Below are 26966 nucleotides of genomic sequence, written 5' to 3' on the forward strand. Positions count from 1 at the left end.
CGGCGTTTCAGAAATCATTCAAAGCAGCCATTAGTACCATTTTTGGTTGAGATTTTCACTTAATCACTCACTGGAATTGTAGGTTTGGTGTTCAGGATAGCATTGAAATTCTGCACCATTTTCTCGATAGTTCAATGAACAATGTTGTGCACAGCCATCCACTTGAGATCGGTCCAGTGCTTTATAAGTTCCGAATACAACCTCTTTCAATTTGTTCCAAGTATATTTGTTTGGCAGAAACTTTCTGTTACAAGCAGCATCTTCATGTTTTGGATTAGCAGTTTCAGTTTGTTGAATACATTGTGCTTCTCTTACAATCCCCAATCAATTTCCCACAAGTTTCGGGGCATTTAAGTCTCAATTTCCAAATCTTTTGATGAACTGCTATAATTCAGTCATTTGTACGCTTTCAGCAAATGGTCTTTGACACTTTGAGAGCTCAGCGAACAAAGCCCTTATTCAGAGCATAAATCTCACAACAGAAAGCATAATGTACGTAATGGTAGTGAGACTAATTCATTGGGAGAAAATGCCAGGAAAGTAAGGCCAGAAGCAAATAATACTCCATCCACAGACTATTCCTTGTCTTAAAGGTAAAAACAATGACTGCAGATGCTGAAAACCAAATACTGGATTAGTGGTGCTGGAAGAGCACAGCAGTTCAGGCAGCATCCAATGACAAGCGAAATCGACGTTTCGGGCAAAAGGACTACCTGGTCAGGTCCACACCCCCCTACGACCCACCCTCCCATTCTGGCACTTTCCCCTGCCACCGCAGGAACTGTAAAACCTGTGCCCACACCTCCTCCCTCACCTCTATCCAAGGTCCTAAAGGAGCCTTCCACATCCATCAAAGTTTCACCTGCACATCCACTAATATCATTTATTGTATCCGTTGCTCCCGATGTGGTCTCCTCTACATTGGGGAGACTGGGCGCCTCCTAGCAGAGCGCTTTAGGGAACATCTCCGAGACACCCGCACCAATCAACCAAACCGCCCCATGGCCCAACATTTCAACTCCCCCTCCCACTCTGCCGAGGACATGGAGCTCCTGGGCCTCCTTCACCGCCGCTCCCTCACCACCAGACGCCTGGAGGAAGAACGCCTCATCTTCCGCCTCGGAACACTTCAAACCCAGGGCATCAATGTGGACTTCAACAGCTTCCTCATTTCCCCTTCCCCCACCTCATCCTAGTTTCAAATTTCCAGCTCAGTAACTGTTTCCTTGACTTGTCCGGACTTGTCCGACCTGCCTATCTTCTTTTCCACCTATCCACTCCACCCTCTCCTCCTTGACCTATCACCTTCATCTCCTCCCCCACTCACCCATTGTACTCTATGCTACTTTCTCCCCACCCCCACCCTCCTCTAGCTTATCTCTCCACGCTTCAGGCTCACTGCCTTTATTCCTGATGAAGGGCTTTTGCCTGAAACGTCGATTTCGCTGCTCGTTGGATGCTGCCTGAACAGCTGTGCTCTTCCAGCACCACTAATCCAGTATTCCTTGTCTTATATGAGTCAGCAGCACCTCGCCTTCCCATTCAATACACTGTTTTTATGACTTTCTAATCTGCATTCTCAGTTGCAAGTACCTATTTCCTGAAATTCTCAGAGGAAAGACAAAATTACCTGAGTATGGAATTGAAATGTTCACTAAAATAACTAAAATCTGGCCCAGCCAGTGATGCTCACATCCCATCAAAAAAATGTGTAAAAATGCTAAATCCTTCCTAATAATTCACTCCACGCACCAACTAACAATTGAAACCTTTAGAAACTGAGATTGGGTGAGGACTAGATGACAAAGATGCTTGAGAAACAGACCCAGTAAAAGATGGAAGATGAGCCTAGCTGCGTAGTTGAGGTCACTTGGACAATGCCTGATGCAGTGTTTGTATCAGCATCAGTGTGGAGGGAGTGGGTGTTTGTGAATGTGGTGCCAATGAAGCATGCTGCTTTGTCCTGGATGGTGTTGACTTTCTTGTGTTGCTGGAGCGGCACCTATCCAGGCAAGTGAGGAGTATTCTATCACACTCCTGACTTGTGTTTCGTAGATGGTGGGCAGGGTTTGGGGGAGTGGGGTCAGGAGGTGAGTTATTCATCACAGTATTCTTATCTTTTGATTTGCTCTTGTCGCCACTGAGTTCTTGTGGTGAGTCCAGTTGAGTTTCTGGTCAATGGTAACCTCCAGGGATGTTGATAGTGGGGGCTTCAGTGATGGTAATGCTATCGAATGTCAAGGGGTGGTGGTTAGATTGTCTCTCTTTTGGCAATGGTCATAGCCTGGCATTTGTGTGGAGGGAACACTAGTAGCCATTTGGAGAAAATGAGGACTGCAGATGCTGGAAGTTAGAGTCAAGAGTGTGGTGCTGGAAAAGCACAACAAGTCAGGCAGTATCCAATGAGCAGGAGAGTCGACATTTCAGGCACAAGGTATTCCTGATGAAGAGCTCATGCCCGAACGTCAATTCTCTAGCTCCTCGGATGTTGCCTGACCTGCTGTGCTTTTCCAGAACCACACTCTCGATCTAGTAGTCACTTGTCAGACAAGCCTGGATATGTGTCCATATCTTGTGGCTTTTAAACATGGACAGATTTAGGATCTGAGGCGTTGTGACTGGTGTTGAATATTGCGCAATCATCAGCGAACATCCGAATTTCTGATCTTATGATGGAGGGAAGGACATGGTGAAGCAGCTGAAGATGGTTGGGGGCCACACTATCCTGAGGAACTCCTGCAGATATGTCCTGGAGCTGAGATGACTGGTCTCCACCAACCACAACCATCTTACTATGTGTCAATTATGACTCCAACCCATTGGAGCATTTGTTCCCTGATATCCATTGCTGCCAGTTTTGTGAGGGCTCCTTGATGCCACATTCAATCAAATGTGACCTTGATATCAAGGGCTGTCACCTCACCTCTGGAATTCAGCTCCTTTGTCCACGTTTGATCCCAGGCTGTAATGAGGTCAGGAGCTCATTGAGCAGGTTATTGCTGAGTAGGTGCTGCTTGACAGCACAGTTGATGACACCTTCCATCATTTTACTGATGAGCTTGTCCAAGATCATCTGCACCATCCACATGGACTGAAATTGGGGCAGCTGTTTCTTAACTGATCAATTCTCACCATAATATTCCATTAGCATCATAAATCTTGAATGAATGAAGATTTCTTATCTAAAGTGTTGATGGTCTCTCCACTGACTCAAGTTTTCACACTTGGAGCTTCTTTTCAAACATGTGTATCAATGAAATATTCGGGAACAAGAGAGATTATTACCATCTCAGGGGAGACCTGTGATCTCATATTTCTGCCTGCTCTCCAAGGCCCTGGATTTTCAGGACATTGTTTGTTTGGTGTGGTGTTCCTTCTGGAACTCCTCTGCTTGTTATGTGCCAGCCTTGCCCTATCAATAAACATGGAAATGTTGAAAATGTGAGTTGGACATTTTTCATGTTTGGCTGACCTCATGGGGATGCCTTGTGGGGCTGCTTTCTTAGTGGCAAGATGCCAGGACCAGAAAATGAGGGTTGGATTAATTCCAGTGTTTGCGCAACATGACTGAAGGTAAATGTGTGGCTACCATTAACCCACACAGAACTGCCTGCCCAACAAATTTTCTTTCACTTTATGTAATGGCCTGCTGATTGCACTCTGTTTACTTATCCCCCCAAGTCATTATACTGAAGGCTTACAACATCCCATCCTTTATTTATGTTTCCTATGCAAGACGCGGCTGTGGCTATTAATCTGAATGTATTACAAATACCAAAGACTGTAGACTAAAATGTTGTTTTTCTTATTCTCTTTTCTACAGCACAGAGACAATGCCTTCATTGAATCTGATGCCCCTGCAGTTCACTTATGTTAGTCTTTAAATTTGAATTATGCAAAAGGGGATTGTAAAGTTAAATATTACAAGGTCCATAGAAAAATCATTGCCAGTAATTCCAACCTTTAAATTTGCTTTTGTAGAATCTTTCTTTCTTCAAATATAAATTAATTGTAAAAGCTAGCAGCATTGAAAAGCTTCCAGGTTTAAACCCTTTTATTTTCTTAATCAACATCTTGGGTTTTACTTGAAACTTTTGGATTCATCACAGACATTGTGCCTTATTATTTTATTAATCTCTCTGCCAAATGTATTTCTCCCCACAACCGGTAACCTCTAGTCTTTACTCACTATTCTATGATACCCTTAATTAAAAGAACCTTCAATCTTAATCTTTCAACTTACTGAACTGGGGGAGGGGACAATTCCATCTACTTCTTTTCAAAAATTATTTGCAGATTTGACTCGACTTTTAAGACTATGTTCCCATATGATGGATTCCATAGTCAGAACGTACAATGTTCCTGCATCAACATTATTGAACCATCATTTATTTCAGAACGATCAATAGGATTATGTATTGATTAAATTGATTTACTCTCATCCATCTAAGCAGAACAGTATTAGTGCTAAGTGCTTGGAACCAGTCTCTATAAACAATATGGTATGTTGTTTTTGGAAAATGTAGGGGTGATCGTCTCTGTGGGAAATGTAACATGAACAGCCAGGTTTCTGGTACCAAGACTTTTAATCTAATACAAGGAGGGGTACATCAGATTCCAAGTGCTTGATTATGACAGGGGACTGTCTAGTCAGAGGCACAAACAGACATTTCTGCAGCAACAGCGAGACATCAGAATGGTACGCTGTCTCTCTGGTGCCAGGATTAAAGATACCTTGGAGAGAGTGCAGGATACTCTCAAAGGGGACAGGGACCAGCAAGAAGTTGTTGTACATATTGGAACTAATGACATAGAATGAGAAGAGGATGAGATTCTGAGGAGAAAATATAGGAAGCCAAGCAATAATTTAAAAAGGTCACCGAGGATAGCAATATCTGGATTACTCCTGGTGCTATGAGTTAGTGAATGTAGGAATCGGAGGAAAGAGCAGATGAATCTGTGGTTGAGGAGCTGGTGTATGGGAGAAGGATTCACTTTGTTGGATCCTGGAATTTCTTCTGGAGTAGAAGTGATCTGTGTAAGAAGGATGGATTGCATCGGAATTGGAAGGCGGTTAATATACTGGTGGGGAAATGTGCTAGAACTGCTCAGGAGGATTTAGTAATTTTGGAGGAGGGGTTCCAGGGAGATAGTGAGGAAAGAAATCAGTCTAAGACTGGTACAATTGGGAAAAGGGGCAAGTCAAATAGTCAGGCTAGGCAGGAACAAAGCAGAGAACGAGGTAGGATTGATAAATTAGACTGCATTTATTTCATTGAAAGAGGGCTAACAGGGAAGGCAGGTGAACACAGCACATGGTTGGGAACATAGGACTGGGATATCATAGCAATTACAGAAACATGACTCAGGGATGGACAGGACTGGCAGCTTAATGTTCCAGGGTACTGGTACTATAGGAAGGCTATGGGGTGTGTGTGTGGGGGGGGGGAAGGGGGGGGGGCGATGGGGAGGAGCAAGAGAGGAGGGAGAGTGAGTTTTTTTGATCAGGGATAATATCATGGCTGTACTTAGGAAGAATATTCCTCAGAATAGTCCAGGGAAGTTATTTGGGTGGAACTGAGAAATAAGAAAGACATGATCACCTTATTGGGATTGTATTATAGACCCCCTAATAGTCAGTGGGAAATTGAGTAAAAAAATTTGTAAGGGGATCTCAGTAATCTGTAAGCATAATAGGGTGGTTATGGTCGGGTGTTTTAACTTTCTAAACATTGATTGGGACTGCCAAAGTGTTAAGGGCCTGGATGGAGAGGAATTTGTTAAACGTGTGCAAGAAAAGTTTCTGATTCAGTATGAGGATGCACCTACTAGAGAAGGTGCAAAACTTGACCTACTCTTGGGAAATAAGGCAGGGCAGGTGACTGAGGTGTCAGTGGGGGAGTACTTTGGGGCCAGTGACCATAATTCTATTAATTTGAAAATAGTGATGGAACAGGATAGACTGGATCTAGGATAGACTGGATCTAAAAGATAAAGTTCTAAATTGGAGCACAGCCAATTTTGACAGTATTAGGCAAGAACTTTCAAAAGTTGTTTGGGGGCGAATGTTCACAGGTAAAAGGATGGCTGGAAAATAGGAAGCCTTCAAAATGAGATAATGAGAGTTCCGACACAGAATGTTCCTGTTAGTGGTGAAGGACAAGGCTGGATGACTAGAGAAATTGAGGTTTTCGTCAAAAATAAGAAAGAAGCACATGTCAGGTATAGACAGCAGGGATTGAATGAGTACCTCAAAGAGTTTAAAGGCAGTAGGAGTACACTTTAGGGGAAATCAAGAGGGCATAAAGGGGACATGAAATAACCTGGCTCAGGTTAAGGAAAATCCAAAGGGATTCTACAAATACATTAAGGACAAAAGTGGATAGGGAGAGAATAGGGCCCCTTAAAGATCAACAAGGCTGTCTATGTAGAACATAGAACATAGAACAGTACAGCACAGAACAGGCCCTTCAGCCAAGATGTTGTGCCAACCACTGATCCTCATGTATGCACCCTCAAATTTCTGTGACCATATGCATGTCCAGTAGTCTCTTAAATGTCCCCAATGATCTTGCTTCCACAACTGCTACTGGCAACGCATTCCATGCTCTCACAACTCTCTGTGTAAAGAACCCGCCTCTGACATCCCCTCTATAATTTCCTCCAACCAGCTTAAAACTATGACCCCTCGTGTTAGTCATTTCTGCCCTGGGAAATAGTCTCTGGCTATTGACTCTATCTATGCCTCTCATTAGCTTGTATACCTCAATTAGGTCCCCTCTCCTCCTCCTTTTCTCCAATGAAAAAAGTCCGAGCTCAGTCAACCTCTCTTCATAAGAGAAGTCCCCCAGTCCAGACAGCATCCTGGTAAACCTCCTCTGAACCCTCTCCAAAGCATCCACATCTATCCTATAATAGGGCGACCAGAACTGGACGCAGTATTCCAAGTGCGGTCTAACCAAAGTTTTATAGAGCTGCAACAAGATCTCACGACTCTTAAACTCAATCCCCCTGTTAATGAAAGCCAAAACACCATATGCTTTCTTAACAACCCTGTCCACTTGGGTGGCCATTTTAAGGGATCTATGTACCTGCACACCAAGATCCCTCTGTTCCTCCACGCTGCCAAGAATCTTATCCTTAATCCTGTACTCAGCTTTCAAATTCGACCTTCCAAAATACATCACCTCACATTTATCCAGGTTGAACTCTGCCACCTCTCAGCCCATCTCTGCATCCTGTCAATGTCCTGCTGCAGCCTACAACAGCCCTCAGTACTGTCAACGACACCTCCAACCTTTGTGTTGTCTGCAAACTTGCTGGATTAGTGGTGCTGGAAGAGCACAGCAGTCCAGCACCACTAATCCAGAATCTGGTTTCCAGCATCTGCAGTCATTGTTTTTACCATGCAAACTTGCTGACCCATCCTTCAATCCCCTCATCCAAGTCATTAATAGAAATTACAAACAGTAGAGGCCCAAATAAAACTGCTCCATGCGTGGAACTGCAGAAGAAGGGGGAGATACTAAATGAGCATTTTGCATCAGTGTTTACTGTGGAGAAGGACATAGAAGATAGAGGATGTGGGAAAATAAATAGCGATATCTTGAAAGAACAATGGGACAGCAAATAGCGTTAACTCAGAGTACAATGGGATCTTGATCAAATGGGCTAATGGGCCGAGGAGTGGCAGATGGTGATTAATTTAGATAAATGTGAGGTGCCACATTTTGGAAAAGCAAATCTTAGCAGGGCTTATGCAGTTAATAATAAGGTCTTGGGGAGGTTTGCTGAACAAAGAGACCTTGGAGTACAAGTTCATAATTCCTTGAAAGTGGGATTGCAGATTGATAGACTAGTGAAGAAGGCATTGGGTTTGCTTGCCTTTATTGGTCAGTGCATTGAGTATAGGAGTTGGGAGATCATGTTGCATCTGTACAGGACATTAAGTTAGGCCACTTTTGGAAGGCTGTGTTCATTTCTGGTCTCCCTGCTATAGGAAGAATGCTGTGAAACTTGAAAGGGTTCAGAAAAGATTTACTATGATATTGCCAGGATTGGAGGGATTGAACTACAGGACGAGGCTGATTAAGCCAGGGGTACTTTACCCTGAAACATCGGAGGCTGAGGGGTGACCATATCGAGGTTTATGAAATCATGAGGGGCATGGATAGGGTAAATAGACAAGGTCTTTTCCCTGAGGTGGGGGAGTCCAAAACTAGAGGGTGTAGGTTTAGGATGAGAGGGGCAAGATTTAAAAGGGATTGTAGAATTCCTACAGTGTGCAAACAGGCCATTTGGCCCAACTAGTTCACACCAACCCTCAGAGTATCCCACCCAAACCCATTCCCCTGACAAATATACCTAGCATACACATGGGCATTTAAGCATGGCCAATATTTCTAACCTGTACATCTTTGGACTGTGGGAGGAAACCCACACAGAGACAGGGAGAATGTTTAAACTCCACACAGACCATCACCCAAGGCTGGAATCGAACACGGGTCCCTGGCACTATGAAGCATCAGTGCTAACCACTGAGCCACTAAGTTACCTACATTCAGGCCATTCAGCGCATTGTGTCTGCGCCAGTTGGCATGCAGCCATCCAACCTTATCTCACTTTCCAGCTTTTTAGGATACAGCACTTCATGTGCATATCCAAGTACTTCATAAATGCTGACGCTTTCTTCCTCTGTCACCCTTTTGAGTAGTGAGTTCAAAATCCCTACCACTCTCTAGCTGAAATAAACTTTCCCTCAAAACTGTCTGCCCCTTAACCTACGTCTATCAACAGAAAGACTAAGGCCTTTCAGTTCACACTAACTACAATATTAAGGTATGAAGTACAAGAAAATCTGTTGGGCAGCATCCTTACAAATCTCTTCAATAACGTTGCTAGTGTAATAATTTTTTACCTATAGTGCAGTGACCAGAAATATGTATGCTATATCAGCTGTGGCCAAATGAAACTTTTATACAATTTCAACACTACCTACCAGAGAGTCGCACAACACAGAATCAGACTCTTTCATCCAACTCATCCATGCCGACCATGTTTCCCAAACGAAACTAGTTCCATATATTCTCTGCCCTTACTAATGAAGACAAATATCCCATATATCTGCAAAGATAGGGAGGAATGTAAGTTGTGATGAAGATCTAAGGAGCAACCTTTTCACAGAGAGGGTATTGCGTGTTAGGAATGAGCTGTCAGAGGAAGTGGTGGAGACTGGTAAAATAACAACATTTAAAAGGCATCTGGATGGTCATATGAATAGGAAGGTTTAGAGGGATATGGGCTGGGTGCTGGCAGATGGAACTAGATTAATGTAGGACATCTGGTTGGCATGGATGAGTTGAACCGAAGGGTCTATTTCCATGCTGTACAGCTCTATAAGTCTGTGATTCTGACTGTCTGATATTTGTCAAGATTTTATAGAGATTGAGATAAAATGGGAAAAGTATTGCAGGTAGAATTCAATATGAAGTAATGTGAATTTACAGGTTGTGAAACAACATAAATGGAAAGATTGTGTAGCATAAGCAAAATTATTTTGAAATGATTTTGTGGTTGCATACCAATTATCATAGATATTAGAGAAAGGTCACCAATAAAGCATCTGAATTATTCCCTCAGAAACTCATTGATATTTACAGCAGAGAAAAAGTCATTTTTTTCCATTGCGTCCACACCTGTCAACAAAGATCCAAACACACAAATCCCATTTTCTAGCTTTTGATCCATAGCCCTGGAGTAATGCCAATTCAACTGAATATCTAAATTTAACTGAATATCTAAATTCTGCTTAAACATTGCAAGAGTTTCTGACTCAACCAGTCCTTTAGGCAGTGATTTCCAAACACCCACTGCCCTCTGGCTGAAAAGCATTTTCCTTACCTCTCCTTTTAGTTTCCTAACTCTTATATTAAATCTATGGCCCTTGACTATTGACCCCACATAATCTTAGTCATTTCTATCAAGTCCACTCTCAATCTTCATTGCTCTAAAGAAAACAATCTCAGCCTAATGCAGATTTGCCCTTCTTAGGCCAGGGAAATTTAAAGGGAGTTTAACTGAAATGTTCATACGTATAAAAGGTTTCAACAGAACAATTGGGGAGTAACTGATTCCTTGATCCAAAATAATTGGCAAAAGAATAGTAGGGAAAATGAGGAGCAACATCTTCTCCCATCAGTTTGCAGGTAATGCAATACCAGATGTAAACATTCATCAAATTACACAAATTCCAAAATCATTTGATCATAAGTGGCAAGAGCTAGTTTCAGTTGCCTTTCAATCATTTGAGCTCCATGCTAAAATATCTCCTGAAATTTGAGCTATATGGTGCAAAGGTTATTGGACCCAACAAATCAATCTTCATCATTTCTTGCCTTAATTCATTCTCTCTTCAGAAGTTTGTTTGATTTCCTCTCCAACTTGTTTAAACTATCTAGTTTGAAGATTCTCTAGTAATAACATCTAGGGCTTCTATTTCATATAGGAAACATATTTCCTTTACCTTATCTTCCTAATTTGTATCCATACCAAAACCCTATCACAGTATCTGAATTCTTTAATAAAGTCAACAGTTTTGCTTTTGCAATTGGAAAATTAGCAAGCAAGGCCTCAAATATAGTAATCCCTGGATTATTCCTCATTCCTGATGAAATGTTTACGCCCAAAACATAGATTCTCCTGCTTCTTGGATGCTGCCTGGCCTGCTGTGCTTTTCCAGCACCACACACCCAACTCTAATCCTTGGATTATCCCCAGTGTCACTTGCAAGTGCATGCAGAAATAGAAGGATAAGGTCAATGAATGTGTAGCTGGGAACATGGTGCAGGAGGGAGGGAGTTTTAGTTTCTGGTACACTGGGACTGGCTGTGGAGGTGATGATATCTGTACAACCACCTGAACAGAGCTGGGACTGATTTTCTTATAGGGCATTTTTCTAGTACTATTAGGGGGACTTTAAACTAACTTGGCAGGCATATGGGAACCAAGAAAGAAAGTTAAAGAGAATATCAGTATCCACAAAAAACTCGGAGGATCAAATTAAGCAGCATTGTAGACAGTGATGGCAACAGCATAAACATACAACAGGATATTGATGGATTAGGTGAATGCATGATGCTATGGCAGATACATTTTAATATGAGCAACTGCAAGGCTACCCATTTTGGACCGATCGCAATATTTTTTAGAAAGCACAAAGTTAAACACAATGGATGTCAAATGGGATTTTGGAGTTCAGGTGCTTACTTCTTTAAAATGTCACAAACAAGTGCAGAAAATAATCAAAAAGGCTAATGAAATACTGGCTTCCATATCAATCCACATTCAAGTAATTAAAGTTCCCCCTTATAATGTCAGTTTCCCTGTAGATTTGTTCCTCTACATCTTTTTCAGTTCTTGATGGCTAACTGACTATGAGGAGCTTTGAGGAGCTGAATGGCCTACTCCCCATTTGTATGGTGTTACATTCCTACATTAACAGAGAATTGATATAGAGAATAGAAAGTCAATAGGTGAAGTTAGGGTAAGGGAGAAAGTGTTGAAGTCTAAATTGGGCTTACAGTGCATGTAGAAGAATACATGGAGAATCATAAATAAGATTGGGGAGTTAGAAGCACAGATTGCCATTTGGAAATATGATGTTGTTTTGGTAACAGAGACCTGGCTCAAGGAAGAGCACGGCTGGATGTTTAATATTCCTGAGTACAAGGTGTATAATAGTGTACAAGGTAGAAAGGAAGGAAAGGAGGAGAGCTGATAATATTGGTTAAGGGGAGCATTGCAGTGCTAGAGAAAGATAAAATTTCAGAGGTTTGAAAGACAAATCAATTTGGTTTGATTTAAGGATCAGAAAGGGTGCAATTGCTTTGTTCGGTATAGTCAGTTAGCCATCAAGAACTGAAAAAGATGTAGAGGAACAAATCTGCAGGGAAACTGCAGAGAGATGTAGACGTTATAAGGGGGATCATTAATTACTTGAATGTGGACTGGGACAGTAAGGGTGGAGAGGGGTAAATATTCTTTTCTTGTCTTTCCATGGCAGTATATGCCCTGTTCAACATGAAAAGATATACTTTTGAATGTGATTCTTGCAAATAAGATGAATCAAGTAAATCAAATGTTATTGGGGGAAGACTTTGGAAATCACTGTGTTGTATGATTTAGTACAATGCTTTCAGAAACATTTTTTTACTCATGGAACATGGATGTCAATGGCTAGTCAGCATTTATTACCCATTTCGAGCTGCCCTTGAACTAAGTCGTTTCCTAAGTCAAATCGGAGAGGAGTTGAAATTCAACCACATTGCTATTGGTCTGGAGTCACATGTAGGCCGGACCAGGTTAGGATGGCAGATTTTCTTCCCGGAAGGACATTAGTGAGCTAGATGGCATTTTCTGAAAATTGGCAAAGGTTCCTTGGTCATCAGTAGATTCTGAGTTCCAGATTTCCTTTAATATTGAATTCAAATTCCACCACCTGCCATGCAGGATTTGAATCCAGGTCTTAGAAAATTAGCTGAGTTTCTGGTTTAATAATCTAACAATAATGTCATTAGACCATGACCTCTTCATGTTTCCTAAATGTTTTCCCATTGTGACCCTATTTCAAGGTTTGAAAACAGTCACAACCTCCGAAGGTGGGCAATCTGTGTGGTGTGTGTATGAGGGCGTGATGTTAGAATCAGGGCCTGTTAACACAGGAGTGAAGCTGTTATAACTAGGCCAGTGTTCCATGGCAGCCATTGTTGCCCTAAAATGTCCATTTGTGATACCACTTAGAGCCATAAAGATGTACAGTTGGAAACAGATAATTTGGCCCAACTTATCCATGCTGACCAGGTTTACTAAACTGGATTAGTCCCATTTTCCTCTATTTCACCCATATCCCTCTAAACCTTTCCTATTCATGTACCTATCCAAATGTCTTGTAAATGTAATTTTAAATGTAATTGTACCCAACTAAGCCACTTCCTCTGGCAGCTCATTCCATACACACACTGCGCTCTGTGTGAAAAAGTTCCCCCTCAGGTCCCTTTTAAATCTTTCCCCTGTCACCTTAAACCTGTGCCCTCTAGAATTCCCTACCCTGGGGAATAGACCTTGGCTATTCAACTAATCTGTGCTTTTTATGATTTTATAAACCTCTATAAGGTCACTGATCAGCTTCCAGTGCTCCAGGGAAAAACACCCCAGACTATCCAACTTCTCCTTATAATTCAAATCTTCCAGTCTTGGTAACATCTTCAAAGTCTTTTTTTCTAACCCTTTCCAGTTTAAAAGCATCCTTCCAATAGCAGGGTGACCAGAATAGAATTCAAGATTCCAAATATTGTCATGTGGACAGACGGTTGTGGAGGCCAGGCCATTGAGTATAATTAAGACTGACTTAGGTATTCTTAAGTATCAAGGGGATCAAGGGTTATGGGGAGAAAGCGGGAGAATGGAGTTGAGAAACTTACCAGGGAGGATTTCTGATGAAGGGCTTGTGCCCAAAATGTCAATTCTCCTGCTCCTCTGATGCTGCCTCACCTGTTGAGCTTTTCCAGCACTACACTCTCAACTGAAAAACTTCTCGGCCATGAATGAATGATGGAGCAGGCTTGCTGGGCTGATGGTCCAATTTCTGCTCCTTTGTCTTATGGTCTTACCAATATCTTGTACAGCTTGGAGTGGAGAAACCTTTTTGGGAAGCCTCTGCTTAGGATGATGTTGGAGAATGACAATAAACTATCCAAAGATAGAATGATTAACTGGAGCACAGCTGACTTCAGTGGAGCTAGGCTGATAGACTGGAACAAACGTTTTAGTTTGGAAAATCTGTGACGGAAAAATGGACTAGGTTCAAGAAAGAAATGGTTCGGGCGCAGACAGAGTATATTCCCTCAAGACACAGAGAGGGGAAGCAAATTCAGAGCTCCCTGGATGAAAAAAAGGAGATAGAGACTTTAAGTTAGACTGGAAAAAGTGTCCTTTTGATAGGTGTCGAGTTGAAAATATAATTGAGAACCAAGTGAAATACAAAAGGTTTGGAGGTAAGGTGAGAAAGCATTTAAGAGAAGCAAAGAAATTATGAGAGAAGTCTGGCAGGCAACAAAAAAAGGGAATCACAAAGACTTCTACAAGCACATCAAAAATAAAAAGGTGGGAAAAGAAAATGTGGGGCAGATCAGAGACTGCAAAGTGGATTTACACATGGAGGCATTGGGCATGGCCAACATATTAAATAAGTACTTTGTATTTGTCTTTTCTAAGTAGGTAGTCACTATCCAGTCTGCGATGGCAGAGTCACTTAGAAGTGTTCAAATTGATGAATAGGAAGTGTTCATAGACTGTCAGTGCTTAAAGTTGTTAAGGCACCAGAACCAGAGGAGATGCAACCAAAGATGTTAAAGAAAGTGAGAGTGAAAATGGCAGGAGCATTGCCCGTAAGTTTTCAGTCATCCCTAGACTCAGGGAGGTGCCATAAACTAAACAGTTTAACTTCAGTGGTGGGAAAATTGTAGAAATAATTATTTATGATAAAAAATAGTCAACACATGAAGAAACATGGGTTAATTATAAAAAGCCAGGATAAATGTTTAAAAGGAAAATCATATGAACTAATTTACTGAGTTTTGATTAGATTCCCTACAGTGTGGAAACAGGCCGTTCGGCCCAACCAGTCCACACCGACCCTCCGAAGAGTAATCCACCTAGACCCATTTTTCCTCTGACCTAACACTCTGGGCAATTTAGCATGGCCAATTCACCTGACCTGCACATCTTTGGACTGTGGGAGGAAACCGGAGCACCCAGAGGAAGCCCACGCAGACACGGGGAGAATGTGCAAACTCCACACAGTCAGTCAACCAAGGCTGGAATTGAACCTGGATCCCTGGCTCCTTTGAGGCAGCAGTGCTAAGCCCAGATCTCTGAAGAAATAACAGTAAAGATAATACTGTTGATATGGTGTACATAGACTTTCAAAAGGCATTTGATTGAATGCCTTACAATGCAATGGTGAGAAGAGTCTTAACACATGGAATAAAAGGGGCAAGAGCAACTAGATATAAAATTGGCTGAGTGGCAAAGTAATGGTCAATTGATATTTTTTGAACTGTAAGAAAGTTTATTGTGAAATTCTCATCGGACAGCATCGGTACACTTGCTTTTCCTGATTATATATTACTGATTTAGATCTTGGTGTTCAGGGGACAATTTCACAGTGTGCGGGAGATTCAAAACTTGGGCACATTGTAAACTGCAAGGAGGACAATATAGAGCTTCAAAAGGACATTGAGAACCTGATAAAGTGAGCAGCTGCTGGCAGGTGAAGTTCAATGCAGAGATATGTAAGGAGGTACGAAGAAGTTGAGTACATAATATGAAGTAAGGGGGACAACTCTTAAGTGGGTGAAGGAGCAAAGAGACATGGGTGTATATGTGCAATGAAGGTCACAGGATAGGTGCAGCTAGCATGCATCATTACTGTTATGCTGGGCTTTGTTAGTCACGGTAAGGAGGTTATGGTGAATTTACACAAGATATTTGTTAGACCTTAGTATTGTGTGCATTTCTGTGTGCCATGCAATTGGAAGGCAAGGTAGAGAGTACAGAATAGTTTACAAAAATGGTTCGAGGGATGAGAAACTTTAGCTTTGAGAACAGATTAGAGAGATTGGGACTGTTCTTCTTTGAGAGAAGGCTAGGAGGACATCTGATCAGAGTTTTCAAAATCATTAGTTGGATGGATAGAGTAGATAGGGAGAAAATGTTCCTGCTCGTAAAAGGATCAAAAAAACCAACGGGGTAAAGATTTAAAGTGAGTTGTAAAAGATTCAAATGCAAAGTGAGAAAATTCTTTTTTCCCATGAGTGGCTTGGGTTTGGAATACACTGCCTGGAAGTGTGGTGGAGGCAGGTTCAATTGAAGCATTCAAGAGGTAGGATTGTTTTAATGAAAGCAATGTTAAGGGTCCAGGGAAAAAGGCAGAAACATGGCATTATGTTATGATGCTCATTTGGAAAACAGGGTAGATACGATGGGTTGACTGGCCTTCTTCTCATAGAGTCATAGAGATGTAAAGCATGGAAACAGACTCGTCAGTCCAACCCGTCCACACCGACCAGATATCCCAACCCAATCTAGTCCCAACTGCCAGCACCTGGCTCAAAGCCCTCCAAACCCTTCCTATTCATATACCCATCCAGATGCCTTTTAAATGTTGCAATTCTACCAGCCTCCACCACTTCCTCTGGCAACTCATTCCATACACGTACCACCCTCTGTGTGAAAAAGTTGCTCCTTTAGATCTCTTTTATATTTTTCTCCTCTCACCCTAAACCTATGCCCTCCAGTTCCCACCCCAGGGAAGAGACTTTGTCTATTTACCCTATCCAAGCCCCTCATGATTTTATAACCCTCTATAAGGTCACCCTTCAGCCCCTGACACTCCAGGGAAAACAGCCCCAGCCTATTCAACATCTCCCTGTAGCTCAAATCCTCCAACCCTGGCAACATCCTTGTAAATCTTTTCTGAACCCTTTCAGGTTTCACAACATCTTTCCGATAGGAAGGAGACCAGGCCATGTGTTGCGACACTTCTTTAATTCAATTAGGTCACTTTGACATCCAAATTAAACAATGCTTTGTGCTTTAGGCACTTTTGAGTGGGTGACCATTCCTTTCTTATTTGGATCAGATTTAGGCCCAGGGAATGATGTATGCAATGTGGTGAGCTTCTCCACCAAGTGCAGGGGATCTCATTTTGATGACCCTGAAGCCTGAATCATCTACCTGCATTGAGAAACCCTATAGGTATGAAATATTTATTTTGGACAGACCTGGTTGGAAATCCCAAAGAAAAGAAATAGAAAATATGTGTGTGTGTGAGAAAGAGAGAAGTAGGTTATCATGATCAGGTCTTATTGAAAATATATTTTATCACTGTATAAAAATATCACGTTTTTCCATCTGAATATGTTTGCTGACTGATAAAACAAGTGCTTAAGTTTTTTAGGAGATACATTAAGAAAGCATAACAAAATGAAAGGAATTTACTGAAGCTGTTATCATTCAGCGTATTTTTGTGTTATCAAATAGAATGCAATATTGTTCAAAGATTCGTACTTTTTGGTTTTGGAAATCATTCATCTTACAACATGACCTGCAGACCTCATTAAATCCTCCATTACATTTTCTCTGAGAGATTGGGCAGTTCGAACTTTACTACAGAACCTATAGGGGAAAGGGGAGCAAGTTAGCACAGTTGGCTGTACAAAGCGCTGATTCAATTTCCCGTCATTGGCTGTAGATACTTTGAAAGTGCAATTTTCTCCACCTTACCCTTCACTAAAGATGTGGTGACCCTCAGGATAAACCACTATCAATCATCTTTCTCTGCTGAGAGAGAGCAGGGATTCTGGCAACTTTACATTTTTTTCCAGGTTAAATATTGTCTTTAAATATTTGACTTGCTTCATTTTTTAAGAATCGGTTGTCAAGAGGAACTCTATTTTGTAATTGTGGAATCAAGAACTGATGACAGTCTTTTATATCATAACCAAAAAATGTAGCCAGAGAACACATTAACCTCCCAAAGGATAAGTACATCATAAAATCTGAAAGAGACAAAATTAAACAAGTACCTTTCAGAAATAGTTAACAATATGATAACATTAACGCTATCACTTATGTATATCAATATTCTTGTGGATGTCTATGGGTGGATACTTTATAAATTAAAAGGAACAACAAGCACAAGTCAGACTTTCCTTGAGCAGGAATAAGCCACACTAAATCCAGCAATGTGGGAAAAGATTAGACGGGAGTATGATGGGAACAATTATTCAAATAAGACTTCTCCACACAAATGTTCAGAGCATAAACATAGAAGGAGGCTTTTCAGCCCACTGAACCTCTGCCTTCTTTCACTAGTGCAATGATACCCACAGCTTCCAACCTCATAGTCCGGGATCCCCGTACTGCCTGGTTCTACCTCCTTCCCAAGATCCACAAGCCTGACCACCCTGGCCGACCCATTGTCTCAGCATGCTCCTGCCCCACTGAACTCAGCTCTACCTAACTCGACACTGTCCTATCCCCCCTAGTCCAGGGACTCCCCACATACGTTCGAGACACCACCCACGCTCTCCACCTCCTCCAAGACTTCTGTTTCCCCGGCCCCCAACGCCTCATCTTCACTATGGATATCCAATCCCTCTACACCTCCATCCGCCATGACCAGGGCCTCCAAGCCTTCTGTTTTTTCCTCTCCAGACGTCCCCAACAGTACCCTTCCATCAACACTCTCATTCGTTTGGCCAAACTGGTCCTCACCCTTAACAATTTCTCCTTCAAATCCTCCCACTTCCTCCAGGCCAAAGGGGTAGCCATGGGCACACGTACAGGCCCCAGCTATGCCTGTTTCTTTGTTGGCTACGTAGAGCAGTTGATCTCCTATAATTACACCGGCACCACTCCCCACCTCTTCCTCCGCTACATTGATGTCTGCATTGGTGCCACCTCGTGCTCCCGCGAAGAGGTTGAGCAATTCATCAACTTCACCAACACATTCCATCCTGACCTTAAATTTACCTGGATTATCTCTGACACCTCCCTCCCCTTCCTGGACCTCTCCATCTCCATTAATGACGACCGACTTGACACTGGCATTTTTTACAAACTCACCGACTCCCACAGCTACCTGGTTTACACCTCTTCCCACCCTACCTCTTGCAAAAATGCCATCCCGTATTCCCAATTCCTCTGCCTCCGCTGTATCTGCTCCCAGGAGGACCAGTTCCATCACAGAACACACCAGATGGCCTCCTTCTTTAGAGACCGCAATTTCCCTTCCCACGTGGTTAAAGATGCCGTCCAACACATCTTGTCCACATCCCGCACCTCCACCCTCAGACCCCACCCTTCCAACCGTAATAAGGACAGAACACCCCTGGTGCTCACCTTCCACCCTACCAACCCTCAATAAACCAAATCATTTGCCGACATATCCGCCACCTCCAAAAAGACCACACTACCAGGGATATATTTCCCTCCCCACCCCTTTCCGCCTTTCGCAAAGACCATTCCCTCCGTGACTACCTGGCCAGTTTCACGCCCCCCTACAACCCACCCTCCCATCCTGGCACCTTCCCCACCACCACAGGAACTGTAAAACCTGTGCCCACACCTCCTCCCTCACCTCTATCCAAGGCCTTAAAGGACCCTTCCACATCCATCAAGGTTTTACCTGCACATCCACTAATATCATTTATTGTATCCGTTGCTCCCGATGCGGTCTCCTCTACATTGGGGAGACTGGGCGCATCCTAGCAGAGCGCTTTAGGGAACATCTCCGGGACACTCGCACCAATCAACCACACCGCCCCGTGGCCCAACATTTCAACTCCCCCTCTCACTCTGCCAAGGACAAGGAGGTCCTGGGCCTCCTTCACCGCTGCTCCCTCACCACCAGACACCTGGAGAAGAACGCCTCATCTTCCGCCTTGGAACACTTCAATCCCAGGGCATCAATGTGGACTTCAACAGCTTCCTCATTTCCCCTTCCCCCACCTCACCCTAATTCCAAACTTCCAGCTCAGCACTGTCCCCATGACTTGTCCGGACTTGTCCTACCTGCCTATCTCCTTTTCCACCTATCCACTCCACTCTCTCCTCCCTGACCTATCACCTTCATCCCCTTCCCCACTCACCTATTGTACTCTATGCTACTTTCTCCCCACCCCCACCCTCCTCTAGCTTATCTCTCCACGCTTCAGGCTCACTGCCTTTATTCCTGATGAAGGGCTTTTGCCCGAAACATCGATTTCGAAGCTACTTGGATACTGCCTGAACTGCTGTGCTCTTCCAGCACCACTAATCCAGAATCTGGTTTCCAGCATCTGCAGTCATTGTTTTTACCTATTGGAATATTGGCCCTTAACTTCAGGACATTGGAGAATAAGAGTAGGGAAGTCTTAGTGCAATTGTAAAAGGCGCTAGTGAGACCACATCTTCTTATTTAAGGAAATATATCATTTCATTGGGGCAATTCAGAGAAGGTGCACTGGGATGATCCCTGGTATGCAAGGATTGTCTTATGAATGAAGTCTAAACAGATTAGGAGCCTATTCGTTGGAGTTTAGAAGAATGAGCAGTGATCTCATTGAAAAATATAGAATTCTTAAGGGGCCTGACAGGATAAATGCTGAGAGAGTGTTTCCCTTCCTGGGATAATCTAGAACCAGAGGGCATTATATCAAAATAATGGGGCACCAATTTAAGATTGAGATGAGGAGGAATTCTTCCCTTCGAGGGTTGTGAGTCTTTGGAACTCCTTATCGCAGAGAGTTGTCGGGGCAAAGTCCTTGTGTGTGTCTAAGGCTGAGATAGAGAGATTCTTGATCAATAGGGGAATCAAGGATTCCAGGGAAAGGGCAGGAAAGTGAGGAGAATTGGATCAGCCATGACCCTATTTAATGGTAGAGCAGGCTCAAGGGCCAAATGGCCTAATCCTGTTCCTATTTCTTATGGTCTTATGGTCTAACAAAAAATCATTTCCCCTTTTCACCAATTGCTGTGGAATGTTTATCCCTTCAACAATTTCTCCATAGGAAGTTACTGATTTGTTCCCATCACCCATTCTGACAGGGCATTCCAAATCACAATTTACTGTGAAAAAAAAACTCCCTTGTTGCCCCAAATCCTTGAGCCAATCTCCTTAAATCTGTTTCATATGATTATAGAGTCTTGTGTTACGGTTTCTCCTCATTTATCTGACAAAGCCATTTCACAATTTTAAATATTTCCATCAAATCTCCTCATAACCTTCTCTGCTCCAAGGAGAATGACTCCAGCCTCGAATAATCGGGGGTGTACTTTTAAGGTAAGAGTGGGAAAGTTAAAAGGAGATGTAAGTGGCAAGAGAGAGTTGTAGGAGTTTGGAATGCACTGCCAGGGTTGGTGATGGAGGTACATATCTTAGGGGCATTTAAGGGACTTTTAGCTAAGCACATGAATATGCAAGGAATGCAGAGAGATAGGGACCAAGGGCAGGCAGAAGGGATTAGTTTCATTTGGTGTCATATTCACCACAACACTGTGGGCCAAAGGCCCTGCTCCTGTGCTTTACAGTTCTATGTTCTATGTTCTTCAGTTTTCTCACCAAACTGAAGGCTCTCATCATGAATGCCATTACGTTAAATCTCTTCTGCCCTCTGCCAACCCTTTGATTTTCTTCTTCATAAGTTATACCGAGAATTGAATGCAACACCAGTCGCTGATGATGAATTAGTATTTTATAGGCCTTTAATATTACAGTCATATTTTAGAACTCAATTTCTCTATTAATAAAACTAAGGATCTCTTCAGCTTTTTAACAGTACCTTACTGTTGCCTATGTATAAAAGGTTCCTTGCAAATCTCACGTTTCAAGAAATACACCGTTCCAGTAATCCACAGCAACTGGAATTTGAAACCTACTACAGCACATGGTAGATCCTGAATTCAATGCAAATGTCTGTACTTAACAGCTTTCTAAAGGTGACCATGAAACCATTGCCAATTGTTAACACCCATCTGTTTACATAATATTCATTCTGGAAGGAAATCTGCTGTCCTTACATCTGGCCGACAAGTCACTTCAGAAAAACTGCAAAATGGTTGATCTTTAACTTCTGTCTGAGGTGGTCCAGCAAGTCACTCAGTTGTATTAAACTTACAAACAAAGCTGTAAGCATTAGAAAGAGAAAGAAATAACATGGACAATGTACTCTGGATGCAGAGGCATCTGTCCTTGACAGTATCAGTAAGAGTGACCAGCGCATAGTTCTTGTGGAGATAGAGTCCTGCCTTCATATTGAGAATACCCTCCATCATGTTGTGTGGCTAAACAGGACAGACTTCAACTAGATCTAGCAACTCAAGACTAGGCATCCATGAAGTACTGTGGGCTATCAACAGCAGCAGAATTGTGCTCCAGCACTATCAGTAACCTCATGGCCCAGCATATCCCCTACTCGACCATTACCATCAAGCCATGGGATCAACACTGGTTCAATGGAGAGTACAGGAAGGTATGACAGGAGCAGCACCAGGCTTAACTAAAAATGAGGTGTCAACCTGGTGAAGCTACCAAACAGGACTACTTGAACACTAAACTGCATAAGCAGCAAGTGATAAACAATTCCCCAGGCAATGCATCTTATCTTTGTAGTCCTGCCACATCCAGACATGAATCATTGTAAACAATTATACAACTCACTGGAGGAGGTTCCACAAATGTTCCTCATCTCACTGATTGAAGACCCCAGCACATTAGGGCAGAAGACAAGACTGAAGCTTTCGCAGCAATTTTCATCCCAAAGTGCTGAATGAATGATCCATCTTGGCCTTCTCCAGAGTAACCCAACAGCACAGATGCCTGTCTTCAGCCAATTTGATTCACACCACATGACAAAACATGATGAGACACTGAATACAATAAAGGCTATGTGCCCTAACAATACTCCAGCAATAATTTGTGTTGCAGACGTTTCGTCCCCTGTCTAGGTGACATCCTCAGTGCTTGGGAGCCTCCTGTGAAGCGCTTCTGTGATGTTTCCTCCGACATTTATAGTGGTTTGTCTCTGCCGCTTCCATTTGTCAGTTCCAGCTGTCCGCTGCAGTGGCTGGTATATTGGGTCCAGGTCGATGTGTTTGTTGATAGAATCTGTGGATGAATGCCATGCATCTAGGAATTCCCTGGCTGTTCTCTGTTTGGCTTGTCCTATAATAGTAGTGTTGTCCTAGTCAAACTCATGTTGCTTGTCATCTGCGTGTGTGGCTACTAAGGATAGCTGGTCATGTCATTTCGTGGCACAACAACGAGCACCTGAGCTACAAATCTTCTGACAAACTTTGAACTCCAGCAATAATGCTGAAGATGTATGCTCCACCCCTAGCTAAGCAATTCCAGTACAGTTAGAAAACTGGCATCTCCCCAACAATGTAGAAAATTGTTTAGATACATCCTGTACACAAAAAGCAGAATGAATTCAGCTTAGTTAGTAATTACCCTTTCTATCTCATGATTGTTCGTAAACTGCATCAATGATGCTGCCAAACAGCATCTGCTCAGCAATAACCTGCTCAGTAATGCCTAGTTTGGATTCTGCCAGGGTCAGTCAGCTCCTGACCTCATTACAGCCTTGGTTCAAAGATGGACAAAAAACTGAATTCCAGAGGTGAGGTGAGATTGACAGCCCTTAATATCAAGGCCAAATTTGACCAAGTGTGATTTCAAGGAGATGGCAAAACTGGATTCAATTGGAAATGGAAGGGCAGTGGGAGAGCTCTTCACTGGTTGATGTCATATCTGACACATCGGAAGATAGCTTTGGTTGTTAGAAATTTGTCAGCTTAGCTCCAGGACATCTCTGCAGAAGTTCCTCAGGGTAGTGTACCAGGCCCAACCTAGGCAAAGGTCTGGAAGATGGAGTACAATGTCGGTAAATGTGAGATTATCCACTTTGGAAGTAAAGATAGCAGGTCAGATTATTATTTAAATGGTGAAAGATTGCAGCATGCTGTTGTACAGAGGGACCTAGGACTGCTCAGACATGAATCACTAAAAGTTGATTTGTAGGTGCAACAGGCAGTCAGGAAGGCAAACAGAATATTGGCTTTCATTGTTAGAGGGATTAAATTTAAGAGCAGGGAGGGTCTGCTCGAATTGTACAACGTGTTGGTGAGGCTGCACCTGGTGTACTGTGCACAGTTTTGGTCTCCTTACTCGAGGAAGGATATACTGGCTTTGGAGGCAGTGCAGAGGAGGTTCACCAGGTTGATTCTGGAGATGAGGGGTGTACCTCTTGAGGTGAGGTTGAGTTGTCTGGGACTGTACTCGCTAGAATTTGGAAGAATGAGAGGGGATCTTAGAGAAACATATAAAATTATGAAAAGGATACATAAGATAGAGGCAGGCAAGTTGTTTCCACTGGTGGATAAGACTAGAGCTAGGAGACATGGCCACATGATTGAGGGAAATGATTTAGGACAGAGATGAGGAGGAACTGCTTTTCCCAGAGAGTAGTGAATCTATGGAATTCTCTGCTCAAGGAAGCAGTAGAGGCAGTTTCATTAAATATATTCAAGACACAACTGGATAGGTTTTTGCATGATAGGGGAATTAAGGGTTTTGGGGATATTACAGATAGGAAGAGCTGAGACGTTGGATAGATCAGCCACGATCTTAACGAATGGTGAAGCAGGCTCGATGGGCCAAATGGCTGACTCCTGCTTCTATTACTGTGAAATGATGAAACCATCTTCAGCTGCTTCAGCAATGATCTTCCGTCCATCATAAGGGCAGAACTAGGGATGTTCGCCAAGGATTGCAGAATGCTCAACAACACTTGTGAGTCCTTAGATACTTAAGGAGTCCATGTCCGAATTCAGCAAATCCAGGACAATATCTAGGCTTGAGTGATGAGTAGGAAGTAACATTTACACTACACAAATATCTGGCAATGTCATCTCTTGTTATTCAGTGCCAATTACCATTAATGAATCTCCGACTTTCAACAATTATCAACATTATCATGCACTAGAGTCTGAATTGGACTAGCCATATAAATATTGTGGCTCTGAGTACAAGGCAGAGGCTTGAAATTGATCTCCTAAATGCCCAAAGCCTATTCACCATCTACAAGCAGAGGCCAGGATTATAAAGGAATACTTTCCATTTGCCAAGATGAGTGGCAGCAATGTGACCATTTGCAAGATGCACTGCAGAAATCACTAAAGTTACTGTGATGGAACCTTCCAAACCAACAACAACTGCTACCTAGAAAGACAAGGCCAGTAAAGGTACACCACCACTTGCAAGTTTTCCTCATTATGGAACTCCCTCCCCAGTAGCATTATAGGGCTACTAAATGGACCGCAGTGGTTCAAAAAGGCAGGTCACAACCATCTTCTCAAGGGTAATTGGGGAACAACAGTAAATGCTGGCCTAGCCAGTGACTTCCATATCCAATGATTGATTTAAAAAAAAACTTAACTACATTTATTAACTGGGTATCTGCAGGTGTCTCATGTAGAAAGTTCCAAAGCTTCGACCTCTCTGAGCAAAGCAGTTTCTCCTCAGCTCAATCGTAATTGACCAACTGCATCTCCAGTGACTGCGGTGCCTAGTTTTAGACTCCACAGCCAGAGGAAACATCAGGTGATGGCTAGTTTGGAAGCAGGAAAGATATTTAAACCAGTTGATTGGTGTAGTACCTAAATCCTGCACCTTCTCGCCCTGATGCAAAGGTCCGTGGTGTAGCTTCACATCCTGCTTCGATTGAGGCAAAAGTGGCCAATTTAATGGTCAATTCAGGCAAGGGCCTCATTTCACCACCACTGGGATTACATAGCTGCAAGTCAGCCTGTTATAACACAGCCTACACAGGATATGAAACTATGTAGGAAGCCCATCCACTTGGGGTAGTAGAGGGTGTTACCTCAATTTAAGGCTATCACTACATGGTCAAGGGACTAGACATTGGGGTGTGGGATGGGCTTACTGAGACTCATAATACCCTTGCCCTTGCTGCTGACTCACCTGCACTCATTTGTTCTGCTCTGTAAAGGTTTATTAAAAAGCTGAACTAAATTCATCGCATAGTTTGCTGCATTTCTGTCAGAAATATCAGCTTGACCTAATTGGTCACACTTATCTCCAAGCAGGAGATTGTAAGGTCAAGATCTACATTAGCATTTGGACCCTAAAGAGTTTCACTGCATTCCTGAGGAATGACATCTGACCTGCAATTCCATCTGTCCGTGCAGGTAAATTTTAACAGCTGCAAAGAGACGCATTATGTACTGAAGGATGAGAATAAATGAGCTGGAAAATGTGTATCAGGAAATGTCAGCTGCTGCTTATTCCCCCAGAGAGTCCTGTTTCTAATTGTAGCCCAATAAACACAGGAAGTAAAATGACACTGGTAGAGCAAACATCAATGGTTAAGACTGCAACCAATACCATCAAAAGCAGAAGAGCTTGTCGTTCAATTCATTTGCTGTTTGTGTCACTTTGCATTACAAATGGGTTGGGGTGCATGCTGTCCCTTTAAGAGAGCGGTCAGATGACTTGGAGGGGAGCTTTGGTTTAAACTAAGTCTGACTGTGTAGCTGTAAAGACGTGTAATAAATTGTTCCTGGTTCAAGTTCTACAGGCCTATCTCCACAGTCTTTTTATAATTGCTAAATTGACATAAATCTAATAGCTTGCTTTGTGCAAATTGGATGTTGTGTTTTCCTCATAGGTTCCACTTCAAAATAAATACATTGGCTGCAAGCGAAGCATATTGCGAAGTTCTGAGGATGTGAAAGAAAATTATTCCATCTTTTTCCATGAAAAATATCTGATAGTACTTTGAAAAGGAGATAGGGGAAAAGAAAATAAATAAACAGACATTGTGGCTAAAAGCTTGACCTAATAAGAGGTCTTCAAGTGTATGTGTGGGCCAAGGGAGTAATGGCGAAGAAGGGAAATTTCAGATGGGTTATGGCTGAAGGCTATTGCACGAACGGTTTCAGAAAAGGCAGGAAGTTGCAAAACAAAATTGGAAACAGATCATCAAAGGGTACAAAAGGAGATTAAAAAAAAACTGGAGGAAGTTGAGAAGGCATGTGGGTCAAGGCCAATGAAGATTTTAAAACTTGGATAAGAATTTTAAATTCTGCATTCGGAACCACAGAAAGCCAACATGGACTGGGGTCGGAGCAAATGGAACTTAGTGTAACTGTATATGTAGCTGATGTGCGAATAGGAACAAATGGATATGTCGAAGAAGGATTGAAGACTTTAATGAAAAACAATTTGCTCACAATGAACATCAACACACTCTCTTTAAAGCTGCACAGTTTATCTTCATAAACATTGCTAATATCAACTTAAACAAACAGAAAATGCTGGAGAACCTCAGCAGTTCTGGCAT

Source organism: Chiloscyllium punctatum, chromosome 1 (genome assembly GCF_047496795.1).
Source record: "Chiloscyllium punctatum isolate Juve2018m chromosome 1, sChiPun1.3, whole genome shotgun sequence".
Classification (NCBI taxonomy): Eukaryota; Metazoa; Chordata; class Chondrichthyes; order Orectolobiformes; family Hemiscylliidae; genus Chiloscyllium; species Chiloscyllium punctatum.